The sequence below is a fragment of the Crocuta crocuta genome, unplaced genomic scaffold (genome assembly GCF_008692635.1).
Source record: "Crocuta crocuta isolate KB4526 unplaced genomic scaffold, BGI_CrCroc_1.0 scaffold134, whole genome shotgun sequence".
In the NCBI taxonomy this organism is placed as follows: Eukaryota; Metazoa; Chordata; class Mammalia; order Carnivora; family Hyaenidae; genus Crocuta; species Crocuta crocuta.
Window position 1 is genome coordinate 3923703 of NW_027530183.1, and position 13384 is coordinate 3937086.

Here is a 13384-nt window from a genome sequence, read left to right on the forward strand (position 1 = left end):
CAAGCCAAAGCAAGAGAAGAAAGATCACCCACAGTGGCAGTTATCATCTAGACATGCATGCTGTGCCCATTGTTATGGCCACTCTGCAGAGGAGAGATGGGTCTCCCACCCAAAATTTGCTTAAGAATTTGAGAATAATGATACCATACATGCACCAAAAGACTGTGAAAAATCTAATTACTTATTTGATGAGACTTTCTGGGGGAGAGCAGACATGTTCCTAAGCAGAGTCAAAAATGGGTTTGAGCTAACAGGGAAAGGGGACTGGGTTGGGATTTTACTGTGGTTAGCAGTGGGGTTGGGTTGAGGGTTTCTGTGTGCAGGGGTCAGGGCTTGAGTGTTTTGAAATTCCTGATGTCAGCAAAAGAAGGAACATCTGAGCTTTCTTATTATCAACTTGCCCAGTCAGAAGTAGAGAAGGGGATGGGAAAAGAGGAGAGCTGGAAATCTGTCAGCTATCAACCATCAAACATGGAATCAGACTCTATATTACACGAGGGTGGGAAAGATCTGCATGTTGTTATACGCAGTTCGCAGTATCCTCACTGACCAGAGACCACTGGGGAGACCGAGTCACACATGCAAAGGCAAACGGCTTTATTACGGGCTTGAGCTCGGGCTCACAGACTTCACCAGTGCCCTGGATCCATGCTGAGAGCCCCGAACAAGGGCAGAGTAGGGTTTTTATGGGGTTTGTGACGGGGGAGTTACAGAAGTTGTGACATGGGAACAGTGATCCAATCATAATTATACAACATCACTGACAGAGGGTTTGACCATACACACTGTCTAGAGTATTCGTTACTTTTGGCGGGATCCAATTACAACGTTTAGAGTACCTTTAAATTTAACCAATCACAGAGCGAGCCTAGGCTCTTACTCGGCGACTAACGGGTTAACTTTAACATTAGGTAACAGGGTCCTATCTATAGTTTCTATCTCCAGGCCTCTCCCTTAACAATGTGGAGGGTGGTCGCTGACCTTTCCTGATTGGGTGTTGCAAGGGTGGTTTCTCCTGCCTTGGGTAATGTGTAACTGCCTGATAGTTTAGGGGAAGCTGAAACTCAGGCCTTCTAGTTTAGAGGGGAAACTTAAAGCCTGTCATGGAGTCAGTTTGGTTTAGACGTTTAGACTTGTGGCCTTACAGTGTATATTTCTGAGTGGCCTATTTTGGTGTTTGAAGTTTGTCTGTTGTTAAGAAATGTTGGGTATACTATTTTTATGTAAAGGATCTATTATATGTGTTAAAAACCATGCCTGAGATAACCTTTCCTGCTCTCTTCTTAAATTCTCAAATTATATAATATGATATAAAGATTTACTATAATACTGATTTACTAAGTCAATTATTGGCATTGTATGCTTTAATTACTATTCTATGAGTCCAGTTCAAAATCATGAATTCTATCTGAATTTTATGGTGTTGTCGTACAGAATTCATATAGGAAGTCAGTCAGCTAGAATGGGCATGAGGGGGGCTCCTGGGTGCCTCAGTTGGTTAAGCATCCAGCTCTTCATTTTGGCTCGGGTTGTGTCCTCCCAGTTTGTGAGATCGAGCCCCATTGTTGGACTCTGTGCTGGGCGTGGAGCCTGCTTAAGAGTGTTTCTCTTCCTCTCCGTCTGTCCCCTCCCTTTGCTCCCTCCCACTGTACACATCTCTGTGTGTGTGCATACTCTTTCTCTTAAAAAAAAAAATTAAAAAAAGTATGAGCATGAGCAAATAAACTTCTTATTTGAACAGTCATTACAATTTATTACTTAACTATGGCCACAATATGTAAATATTTGTTTAAAAGATCAAATGTAAAACTAAACTATAGGCCGATTTAATAAGAGTTCTCATAAGAGTGGTCTCTTTTTCAGTTATGTGGGTTGCGGTTGGTTAGTTCTGGCCTTGTAGTTTTAAGTTGTGTTTTGGCATAATTCTCCTAGAAATTGACTATTGGCACGAATCTTTCACTATACAACACTTAATTTATTTTTAAAATGGTCTGATATGAATAGAATGTAAATTAAATGAAGAAAAGTATTCTTTTTTTGTTTGGTTCATTGATATACCCTCAGTGCTGGAACAATGTAATACTAGCTACTGAATAAGTATTTGTAATTGGTTTCTTTGATAAGAAGTACTTTTTGCCTTTTTGATATTAAAAATAGTTAATTATAATCTTGTTAAGTTATAAGCCTAATTTCAATTTCAGAATTTTGGCATTCCTCAGAGTACCGTGTTGTTTGTTTAAATTTAAATATATTGAGACAAGTAATTAGAAACAGCAATCCACTGGAAACTTTAGAAGGAATAACATATAAAGTGATTTGTTAAGTTTATGCACATACACTAATTAATTATATTTATTTGGTACATTTGAGTTTAAGTATATAGAAAAAACATATGAGCCCAATGACAGGTTGTATATTATAGTCAGTTTTCAAAAGAACTAGATATGTAAGGTTGTTATTTTAGATTCTCTTTCTTTTTCAAGGAACTAGATCATCTTATTACAGTTTCTCTTAGTTTCCATTTAAAAAAATATTACTGGAGATACTGTGAGTGATTAAGAATAAGGAGTATAGATTCAGATTGCCAGGGTTGGACTTTGGACGAGTTACTCACCCCTCTATAACTCAATTTCCTTATCTGTAAAATGTGGTTAACAGAAGTAGTATCTATCTCATAAGGTTACTGTGAAGATTAAATGAGATAATGCATGTAAAGCGTTTAACATGTTTCTGAGCATGTAAGAAAAGTGCTCGATAAACTTTAATGTTTATCAAATTTTAGTGATGACTTAAGTGTATCATTGTAAGTAACATGTGGCTCAACTTGCACCTCCATAGCCTCATTTTAAAACACAACTTATTTCTTCATATAACTTATAGTCTTTTAATTTTCTAATTTAAATTCCCAAGAAAAGCATATAGTTGACTCAGATCACAATTTTGGGTCAAATCACAGAAATTGTAGCTCTCTGTCCTAAGTTAGCTCAGTCTAATCAGTTGTGAAGAGGCGAGGTATGGCCCAAAAGGTACAAAACATGGCTGCTTAGACAGTAGGGGCTGTGGGCCTATGGAGCAATGTCTCTAATTTAACACATATGCACTTATACATACATACAAATACCGATGTGTGTGTACTGCTTGTTTGCAGATGAGATTGGGTGTATTCAAGGTGGTATGCCCATTGACCTGTTTTTCAAATAATTGCCTTTATTTATAGTCAAATAACATGTAATATCAATTAAGCTATTTCATTAATGGAAATTATCATGATTAGTCAATGGTGTGAAATCTATACAGTTGATTTGTTTAAAAAATGTGCTTGCTTATGTGTTTTCCTCACATTTGGAAATACTTAATTCATTTGACTTTTAAAGTATTTCAAAGTTGAAATGATATTTATGAGAATAGAGGTTATTTGAAACTTAGTTGGAACTATATTTTATTTTCCAAAATAAATTCACTGACATCAAGATTTTAACAAACAGAAAGCAAAATTGAAAATAGATTAAATGTGGTTTAAAATAAAAAGGCTGATAATATGTTAGATATGCTTTGGCAAGTCAGGCTAATGTTGTCTTTGACTATTGGATCTGTGATAAAATGGATTTCTAGGGCAATTTTACTTTTTTACACTTTGCAACTGAACAATTCCATATATTTGTAGCCTAGTCTAATAGCCCTGAGGATGAGGACCATCTACTTTATATTGAATTTAAAATCTTCTCAGGGGAGGTGAAGAATATTCTCTCCTGTACTTTTCTAGGTTTATCCATCTAAATAACATAATGTTGATTTTAATTATCTAGTCCAGATACCTACATGTGAAAGAAATACCTAGAAGTTTTCTTTAACCCAGAATGTTATGAAGATGATGATAGAATTCATTGAAAACATTAAACCAATTTCCCTAATGACATCAATATACAACTGAATAATAAGGGAGTAATGAGTTCCAGTTGTAATTTCCAGTTTTCCCCCATTAAGGAACTAGTGCTAATCTTTAACAATTAACTGGGGAAAGTTTCTGCAGTGATTCTAAGTGGACCTTCTCTAGGTACTGTGTGGGTTTTGTTCTGTATAATCTCTACTCTGCAAAGATCAACTATTTATTTTTTATTTTTTTTGCCTTTGTTAGGTTAAGCAGAAAGGAGTCTAGTAAAAGGGTTCATAGATCTTCTGGATGGCTGGAAGACCAGTCAAGAACCAAGGGTGATAAGGCATAGGTAAGAGCCTAAAAAAAGGAATAGTTCTGCACTCTGATGCTTCTAGACACCTGCTACCACTGCCTATTCCCCTTATTCATTGCTGCCAAGCAGTTCTCCAGCTGACCTGGAGCTATGAAATAGTTCAATGTCTCCCTAGCTTCCTTGGTTTGTGACTAGTTTATTAGAATTTCCTTGTCCTCAGTGCTTGATATTTTGAGGCATACTGGTCAATTTCTGTTGTTGTTGTTGTTGTTGTTGTTGTTGTTGTTGTTTTCAGAAGTCTTTTGATTTGGGTTTGTCCACTGTCTTCTCTTAGACAGGGTTCATAGTTGTTGTTGTTGTTTTGGAGAAGACCACAAAGTTACATGCTATTCTCATCATATCATATAAAGGGTGCATGCGTCTAACCTGAGTTATCATTGATGATTTAGCCTTTGTCACCTCTTTGAGGTAGTGATGGCCAGGTTTCTCTACTGTGATGTCACTTTTTCCCCATTCTGTACTTTGGATATAAGTCACTAAAGAAGTTTACCCTGGGGAATCAGGAGGTGAGATGGTAAGTTAGAAATTAAGTTTCACCTCCTGGAGGGGGTGGATATCAACATAAATTATTTGGAAACTTTCTGTAGAAAGACTTGTTTTTTCTCCCCATTAATTTATTTACTTAATAATTAATTTATATCTATATGGACTCATATATATTTATTTTATGGGATATAACCTAATAGTACATTTTTTATGTTGTTGCTTAAATTGTTCCACATTTGGCCATTGAGGGCTCTTTCAAGATTGGCTCTGTGGCTCTTTGGCATGCCCTTATTCAGAGTATTTTCAATTATGATATCTTTTCAACTTCTCAGGTATCTAAGATATTGCACCTGCTGGTGAATTGCATTTCAGGACATTGCCTGTCAAAGTTACGGCAATTGTTCCCCTAGTGCATACTAGGCCTTATTCCTAGTGATGGGATCATCATTACCAGACAGGTTATTCAGATTAAAATTCCATCTTAAACTGGGCTTCCCAGAACTATTCCTGGTATCAAGTTTTCTAGGATGGGTTCCCTGGGCAACATATTCTGAACCAGAGTGAAGCTTTGGGGAGTGCTTTTAGAAAAGTGCCTGTGAGAAGGTAGGAACAGCAGCATGGGCAGAAAGTGAAGCCAAACCACAGTGCATTTCCCACGGGGAGCTGTGAAGTTGGGAGTGACCCTATAGACATGCTTTTAGTTAAGACAAAGGGTAGGTAAGTGTTGGGGGATTTGGGAGTGAATGTATCCCACATTCACTGGGAAAAGGTTGGGTAGAGAAGGTCCCTTTAGAAGTGGGTGATTCCTGGGAAGAAACTCAGCTGTGTGCTGTCAGCAGGCAAAACTCCCAACAGCTGGAGAAATGAGTGGCTCAGTCCTGAAGGGGAATCTTGTTTTGTGACATAGAAGCAACTATAAATGAGAAATGAGCCTGTTTTATTACCTATAAGTATGCTTGGTTTTTACAAATTCTATACTGTCTTGTTTACTGTAAAAGATATATTAGCAGAGTAGCCATCCACTATGGCTTTTTCCTCCTACATTTTGAACTACATTCCTTTCAAACCACTGACTGTTAAAAGCTGGTGACATGCTGAATGGCATTTTCTCAACACAATTTCTCAGGATTTACACCTTCATACTCTCCTTGTTTAGTTTGATCCTAACCTGTAAACAGTGTTTGATTTTGCCTCTCTGGATCCAAACTGGCTTTTTTACATTTCTGTACTTTTCCTTGGAGTATGAACCCTGACTGTCAAGGCTTGTTGACATTTCCCAATTTGTTTCTACTCAGAGGGCTCTCTCCCAGCTGGGCTAGCTGAAGTCAGCTTTCAATTCAACGAAAAAGAAAGCTTCCTAAACATGTTCTTTGGAGAGGAAAGTGATAGAAAAATTAAAATGCTCATCTTTGGCCATATTCAAATTGTTCCTTCAAAAGTTCCCTGTGTTGTGAGATAATTAGGACACAACTGAATCTACTGAATGTATTTAAAGGTTATAGAGGGCCTAGAGATTAGGACAGAAATTAGTAATCAAATAGACATCTTTGCCCTGATCCAACTGCTAAAATGCTAGATACAAATGCCATAACAAATATATTAGTCTGAGTATATCACTAGAAGAAACCTAAAACATTGTGCTTATTGTTAAGAAATACTTATAAAAATTTTAACTAGCTTTTCCAACTTTAGTCACAAGTGGAGTGTGTATGTGTGTGTACATATATATATACATATATATATACCCTTCTAAATACCAACCAGTTAGTTATATGATAAATGTATGTAAAGGGAGAAAGCAAAATATTTCTCTTGCTTTTAAGCAAAACTCATAACATCATTGCTCTTCTTTCCTACCTGTGGTCTGTCTACTTATCAAAATATAAAGGTTCTGGGGCACCTGGGTGGCTCAGTTGGTTAAGCGTCCAACTCTTGATTCTGGCTCAGGTCATGATCTCACAGTTTATGAGTTTGAGCCTTGCAATGAGTTCTGTGCTGGCAGCATGGAGCCTACTTGGGATTTTCTCCCTCCCTCTCTCTCTGCCCTTCCTCTGCTCATGTGCACTCCTATTTTCTCTCTCCCTTTCCCTCCCTGCCTCTCTCTCTCAAAATAAATAAACATTTTTAAAAAAAATGTAAAGTCCCTGTTACCACTGTCAAAAAAAGATGGACATAATTCATGATTCTTATAGTCTTTTGGAAACATATTATTCCTGGAATGATTTTGTATTTTTCCACATTACCCATTGTTTAATTTAAAAAGACAGAGGTCAAAATTGAACAAAGATTCGACTCAAAAACAGAAGGTGATATAATGTTAGCTTTTGTTTGTTTATCTGTTTGTTTTTACTGTGAATGAAGCATTTGGCATGAGTAGCTTTTATAATTGATGACTAAATACAGGTCAGTCTTCTAATGGCTTTATTTGAACTTTACTTTTTGTTGTGGTGACATTTCAAGTAATCATGAAATGTCATAGATGAAATGAAACTAAATTCATATAACATAACATTTTATTTTGTCATTGGCCATATTAAAATGCCTTTTGATAATGCCTTTGTAATTTTTTACAAGTAGTTTTATTATCGACATTTTGGTATGTCCTATTTTAAAATAGACATTTAAATACAACTCAGTATATCATAATTTACTTAGATAGTATATAAGTAAAATTTCTAAACATAAGTTTTGCAAAAGAGTGCAGTTTTATGTTATAACATTAGGTAATATATTGCAATTCATATATATATTTCTGGAAAAGAAAATATTAGAACAATTAATTTATTACAAACACTATAAAAAGTCTTTTTGTAGATGGTTTTCAATAGATGTTCCTTTTACCTTACCCTATCCCATAATCTATAATTTGCTTTGGTTTACATTGGCAAGTAATCAAAACCATTTGAATGCAAGAATACTAATATTCTACTTGAAGAATATAATTTTTTCCTCTAAAATGCTTAATTACCTAATGAAAAACTTCAGATTTTCTATTAATTTTTTAATAGAAATTTGTTAATTTCATTAAGTTGTTAAATTAATGAACTTCCTCTAAAATATTAAAGGTCACTTGATTAAACTTGGTATAATTTTTAACAGCCACAAAATAATGATAGTACATATTTCTATATTTCTGGGAATAAAGGCTATGTCATTCTTATAAGATATATTCTTTATTTTTAAAAGTTTTTTGAAAGTTTTTATTTATTTATTTTGAGATAAAGTGAGCAAGTGGGTGGAGGGGCAGAGAGATAGAGAGAGAGAGGGAGAGAGAGAATCCCAAGAAGGCTCTGCTGTCAGTGCAGAGTCTGATGTAAGACTCGATCATTTGACAGTGAGATCATGACGTGAGCCGAGATCAAGAGTTGGATGCTTAACAGACTGAGCCACCCAGGCACTCCAAGAAATATTCTTTTAAAATATCCATTGCACTGGGTGCCTGGGTGGCTCAGTTAGTTGAGCATCTGACTTAAGCTTAGATCATGGTCTTGTGGTTTGTGGGTTTGAGCCCCATGTCGGGCTCAGTGCTGATGGCTTAGAGACTGGAGCCTGTTTCAGATTCTGTGTCTCCTTCTCTTTCTGCCCCTCCCCCACTTGTACTCAGTCTCTGTTGCTCTCAAAAATGAATAAACATTAAAAGAGGTTTAAAAAATGTTATCCATTGCACTTAGGCTAAAAGAATAAGAGAACATTTGATTTTATGTGAATTTAAGGCCTACTTTTTCTGCTTGAAGCATTGGGTTGTGCTTGTATTGGCAATATCCCAACTATCCTCCTTTTATTTTTTCATTCTGTCAAGTTTTGATGAAATTAAAAACAAACAAACAAAACTTTATGTTGCTAAATGAAATGAGTAACTGTTTGCATTTGTGATTCCTTAAGTTTGTACTTTAGAATTTAAAATAGTTGACTGTGCAAGATAAGATGTATGCTAATTATGTCTGCAGAAGGGTGGTCAAATAAATCTGTCCCCCAAACTAGGAGGTGAGAAGAAACGATGAGGGAGGCTGTGAGAAAGGCTCTAGGTAGCAGTAGGAAGAGGAATGTGGAGGGGACAGAGAGATGTATAGATAGAAAGGAAGGGCGATCAACTTTGTATCTTGGTCTTTGAGTGGTGATAAACATGTCCCTACACAAAGAGCTGGCTTGAAACTCTGAAAAAAGCTGCTTCCATTTTCATCCTCCTTTTTACTTATCTCTACAGAGTTCATGGTTAATTATTTTTCGAAATCATTTCCCTCTAGCCTTTTCACTCCAACTCAGTTGCTAAGTGACTAAAAGATAGAGTGACCTCTGAATTTATTCTTCTCATTACGTTGTTAAATTTTGCCACATCACTTAAGGGACCAAGTTGTTTGTGTAAGTTTAGCACCTCTCCAGGATTCAAGGTGACATTTCACCTAATGAATAGGCCCTCTTGGCCTAGTTATTCTGGGGATACATAATTAAAGCAATAATGCTACTTGTTTAGTGGAATTAAGATACCATTTTGCCTTTTGACTTAATTGCCAAAGTTTTATTCTTTTTTATTTAAGGCATATTATTGTCTATCTGTGTTAAAATAAATATATTTTTAAAAGTCTATCCTTAGAAAAATTAAAAAAGTTACTTTAATGGTAAATTTTTGACTTTGAGGATTTAAGAGTAAACCCATGCCTATGTAGAATATTTTAATTTTATGAGAATTCAATAGAAGCACTAATTTTCACCTTCTATTTTTGAATTCATCAGTATTATACATGACTTTCCAGTATAGCCATCTGACATGCAGTAGCTACTAAATGGATAATTTTCATTCAGTCCATGTGATGGGAATTTGAATTTTCTTTCTGAAATGAGGTTAATATTAAATATGTTTTACATATAAGGAATTCTGAACAAACCCAAAAATGCTTTAGTATATATCACTATTGCTGTTTTTACTTTTTGGGACTTGTAGTCTTTATGTATTTATACTCTGTGATGCAAAATGTTGTTTATCTATCTATCTATCTATCTATCTATCTATCTATCTATCACACTGTATATATAAGAAACACACATTTGGCACTTATGATGTAAAAGGAACTATACTCTATGTTTTACAAATATTATTTTATTAATGTAGGACCAGTAAGAAAACAATGTTGTCTTTCCTCTCTGGCTCCTATTTAGAAAAGATCATGTGCAATTCATATACAAACACATACAAACCTAGGAATGATTACAGATGTGTGGAGCATGAGGATGTTAGAGGCTGAGTAATGTGTGAGTAGGATTATAGGTGTGGTGGTGGTAGGTTTCGTGCAATAACGGAAGAGCTGAGTTTTATACCTCTTGATATTTGAATAGCAAAATGTCTTGAGGACTGTTGTAGAAGAAGATATAACTAGGCAAAGGTAGTGGTTTATATTCTTCACCTTGATAAAGTACCTTTTGTGATCGATAGTGAGACCTAATAGGTGGTGTCTATTAAAACTGTTGGAATCAAGAGCAAAATTGAACTATTGGGACCTCATCAAGATTAAANGTGGGGTGAAGGGGAAGGGCTAAGATGGCCATGGAAGAGGGTACTTGTGGGGATGAGCACTTGGGTGTTATATGGAAACCAACTTGACAGTAAACTATTAAAATAAAAAAATAAAACTGTTGGAACCAATTTAAACACTAATTTTACAAATGAAAAGGTTGATGAAAATTCTTGTTTCTCTGTATTAGTGTAACTCTGTACAGGATATTTTAGAAAATTAGTGAAATACTTGTGTTTAGGTTTGGGCCCCATATACATGACTTTTAGGTATAATTAGAAAACAATCAATTCCTGAGAGACCATTTCTAATATATTTAAAATGTTTGTTGGTCAGTGTTTTGAGAAATTTAATCTGTGTTTACTATATAACATTTGGCACATTTGAATTTGTGTCTTATTGCCTCACTGATAATGTATGAATTTGGAAGATTTCCTAACCATTTATCATTAGGTCTTAAGTTTCTTATCTATGAAAAGAAGTTGCTTAGATACTTGCTACATTTTCTTTCAGTTAAAAAAGAAACTGAAAAAAGTTGGAAGCTTTACATCTGTTGTTTTACTATATACTGTAGTAGTATTTTTTAATAAAAAAGATGCAGTTTTCACTGTAACACTGAAAAATATATAAAAGCATAAAGATTAAATATGTGCACATTTCTATCTTTATAAAACTATATTCATATCACTTTTTTAAAAAAGATTGGGGTCATATTGTAACCAAGTTTTGTTATGTTTTTCCACTTGACAATTGTGAACATTTACACATATTATAATTTGTAAATAGCTAAATGGAATTTTTTATATGCTTTTAACATGCTTTTATTAATCCATTTTTATTGAACACTTATTTTTTCAATTATTTTACTGTGAATAATGCTGTGGTGAACATTCTTATAGATTAATCTTTGTACAGATACTTGATTATATCTTTACCATAAATACTTAGGTATGGACTTATTTAAATTTAAAATGAATTTTAAAGCAATTGAATACCTTATTGTCAAGCTATTCCCACAGTTTGTATCAATTTTAATTAGCAACATCTAGTAATTCATTTAATGAATATTAGTCCTATTTTATACTGTGTACCCATGAATGAAGTAGGATATTGGGAGAAATAGATGTCTGGGAGGAAGGTAGCAGGGTAGGTCTGTTCTTCTGCATTGAATATTAAATCATCAAAAACCTCCAGAATTTGAGAGGTAAAATAGTATTTTTTATTTCTTTGCTATTAAGAAGAAAAGCTTTTGTTTTAAGTTACTTTGATGATGGTTTTTTGTATTGGGACTATTTTGTTGCTCTCCCTTGCTTGGCTTCTGAGTTCCTCCTTTATGAAGGAGGGAGGGTGAACTCTAATGTTGGTTCTTCTCCAACTGATTGTAAATCATAGGATGTTTTTGCCATCAAAATTAGAATTTTTCTCATCAAAATGAGAGAACTTTACTTTCCACTATATGTTGGTAGTAAACTGATCTTTTTGTTTAATGTTTGTTTATATGTTTTATTGTTCTCATCATGTTGATTCTGTTTTGTATTTTTTCCTTTTTTAGGGTTCTATTTTGTGTTTTATTATTTTTCAGTTTATTTATTTCTGAGAGAGAAGGGGGGGGTGCAGAGACAGAAGGAGACATAAAGTCTGAAGCAGGCTCCAGGCTTTGAGCTGTCAGCACAGAGCCCGACGTGGGGCTGGAACTCATGAACCATGAGATCATCACCTGAGCTGAAGTCGGATGCATAACTTACCATATAATTGTTGATCCATTTCTGGGTTTTCTATTCTGCTCCATTGATCTATGTGTGTGTTTTTGTGTGAGTACCATACTCTCTTGGTGACTACAGCTCTATAATACAGCTTGAAATTTGGAATCATGATGTTTCCAGATTTTGTTTTTCTTTTTCAGGATTGCTTTGGCTATTTGGGGTCTTTTGTGGTTTTGTAAGCATTTTTAGGATTGTTTGCTCTAGCTCTGTGAAAAATGCTGGTAGTATTTTGATGGGGATTGCACTAAATGTGTAGATTGCTTTGTATAGTTTAGACATTTAAACAATGTTTGTTCTTCCAATCGATGAGCATGGAATGCTTTTCAATTTCTTTGTGTTCTCTTAGAGTTCTCTAGTTTTCAGAGTACAGATCTATTACCTTTTGGTTTGGTTTATTCCTAGGTATCTAATTGTTATAGGTGCAATTGCAAGTGGGATCAATTCCCTGATTTATTTTTCTACTGCTTCATTGTCAGTGTATAGAAATGCTACAGATTTCTGTACATTGATATTATATCCTGTGACTTTGCTGAATTCATATATTAGTTCTAGCAATTTTTTTGGTGGTCTCTTTTGGGTTTTCAGCATAGAGTATCACATCATTTGCAAATAGTGTAAGTTTTACTTCTTTCTTGCCTATTATTTCTTTTTGTTGTCTAATTGGTAAGGCTAAGACTTCTAGTACTATGTTAAATAGTAATGGTGAGACTGGACATCCTTGTCTTATTCCTGACTGTAAGAGAAAGGCTGTTTTTCCCTATTGAAGATGATATTAGTGGTAGATCTTTCATATATGGCCTTTATAATATTGAGATATGTTCCATCTATCCCTACTTTGTTGAGGGTTTTTATCAAGTGTATGCTACATTTTCTCAAATATTTTTTGGCATCTAGTGGGCAGATCATATGGTTCTTATTTTTTCTTTTATTAATGTGGTGTTTCACGTTGATTGATTTGTGAAGATTGAACCAGTCCTGCAATCCACGAATAGATCCCACTTGATAATGGTGATTAATACTTTCAATGTATTGTTGGATTCAATTTGCTAGTATCTTTTTGAGAATTTTTGCATCCATGTTCATCAGGGATATTGGCCTATAATTCTCCTTTTTAGCGGGGTCTTTATCTGGTTTTAGAATAATGGTAATGCTAACTTTGTAGAATGGTTTTAGAAGTTTTTTAACATATCATAGTTACATTCTTTATGGTAACTGCTGTGCACCAGGTCAACCTAATAAATTCTTAAGTATATCTCATTCCTACAACTTGGCCTACTGCTTTGTTCAGAGTAATCATTAACTCATATAGCCATGTAATGAAGAGAAATTCAGTATACTACATAGCAAGGAATGCACATATGGGACTTTCCCTATAAGAACA

At 34.7% G+C, this 13384-nt stretch overlaps 1 protein-coding gene across 11 annotated transcripts in view; it reads left to right on the top strand.

Annotated features, from left to right (window-relative positions):
* MAPK10 (mitogen-activated protein kinase 10) overlaps positions 1 to 13384 on the top strand; it is a 291326-nt gene that overhangs the window by 124742 nt on the left and 153200 nt on the right. For 6 of the 11 annotated variants that reach the window (XM_077765157.1, XM_077765164.1, XM_077765166.1 and 3 more), the window contains one exon: positions 4136 to 4223. The exons of the other annotated variants lie outside the window; for them this stretch is intronic. The gene's annotated coding sequence lies outside the window, so the exon portion shown is untranslated. The remainder of the gene's footprint in view (positions 1 to 4135; positions 4224 to 13384) is intronic. 11 annotated transcript variants of the gene reach the window in all.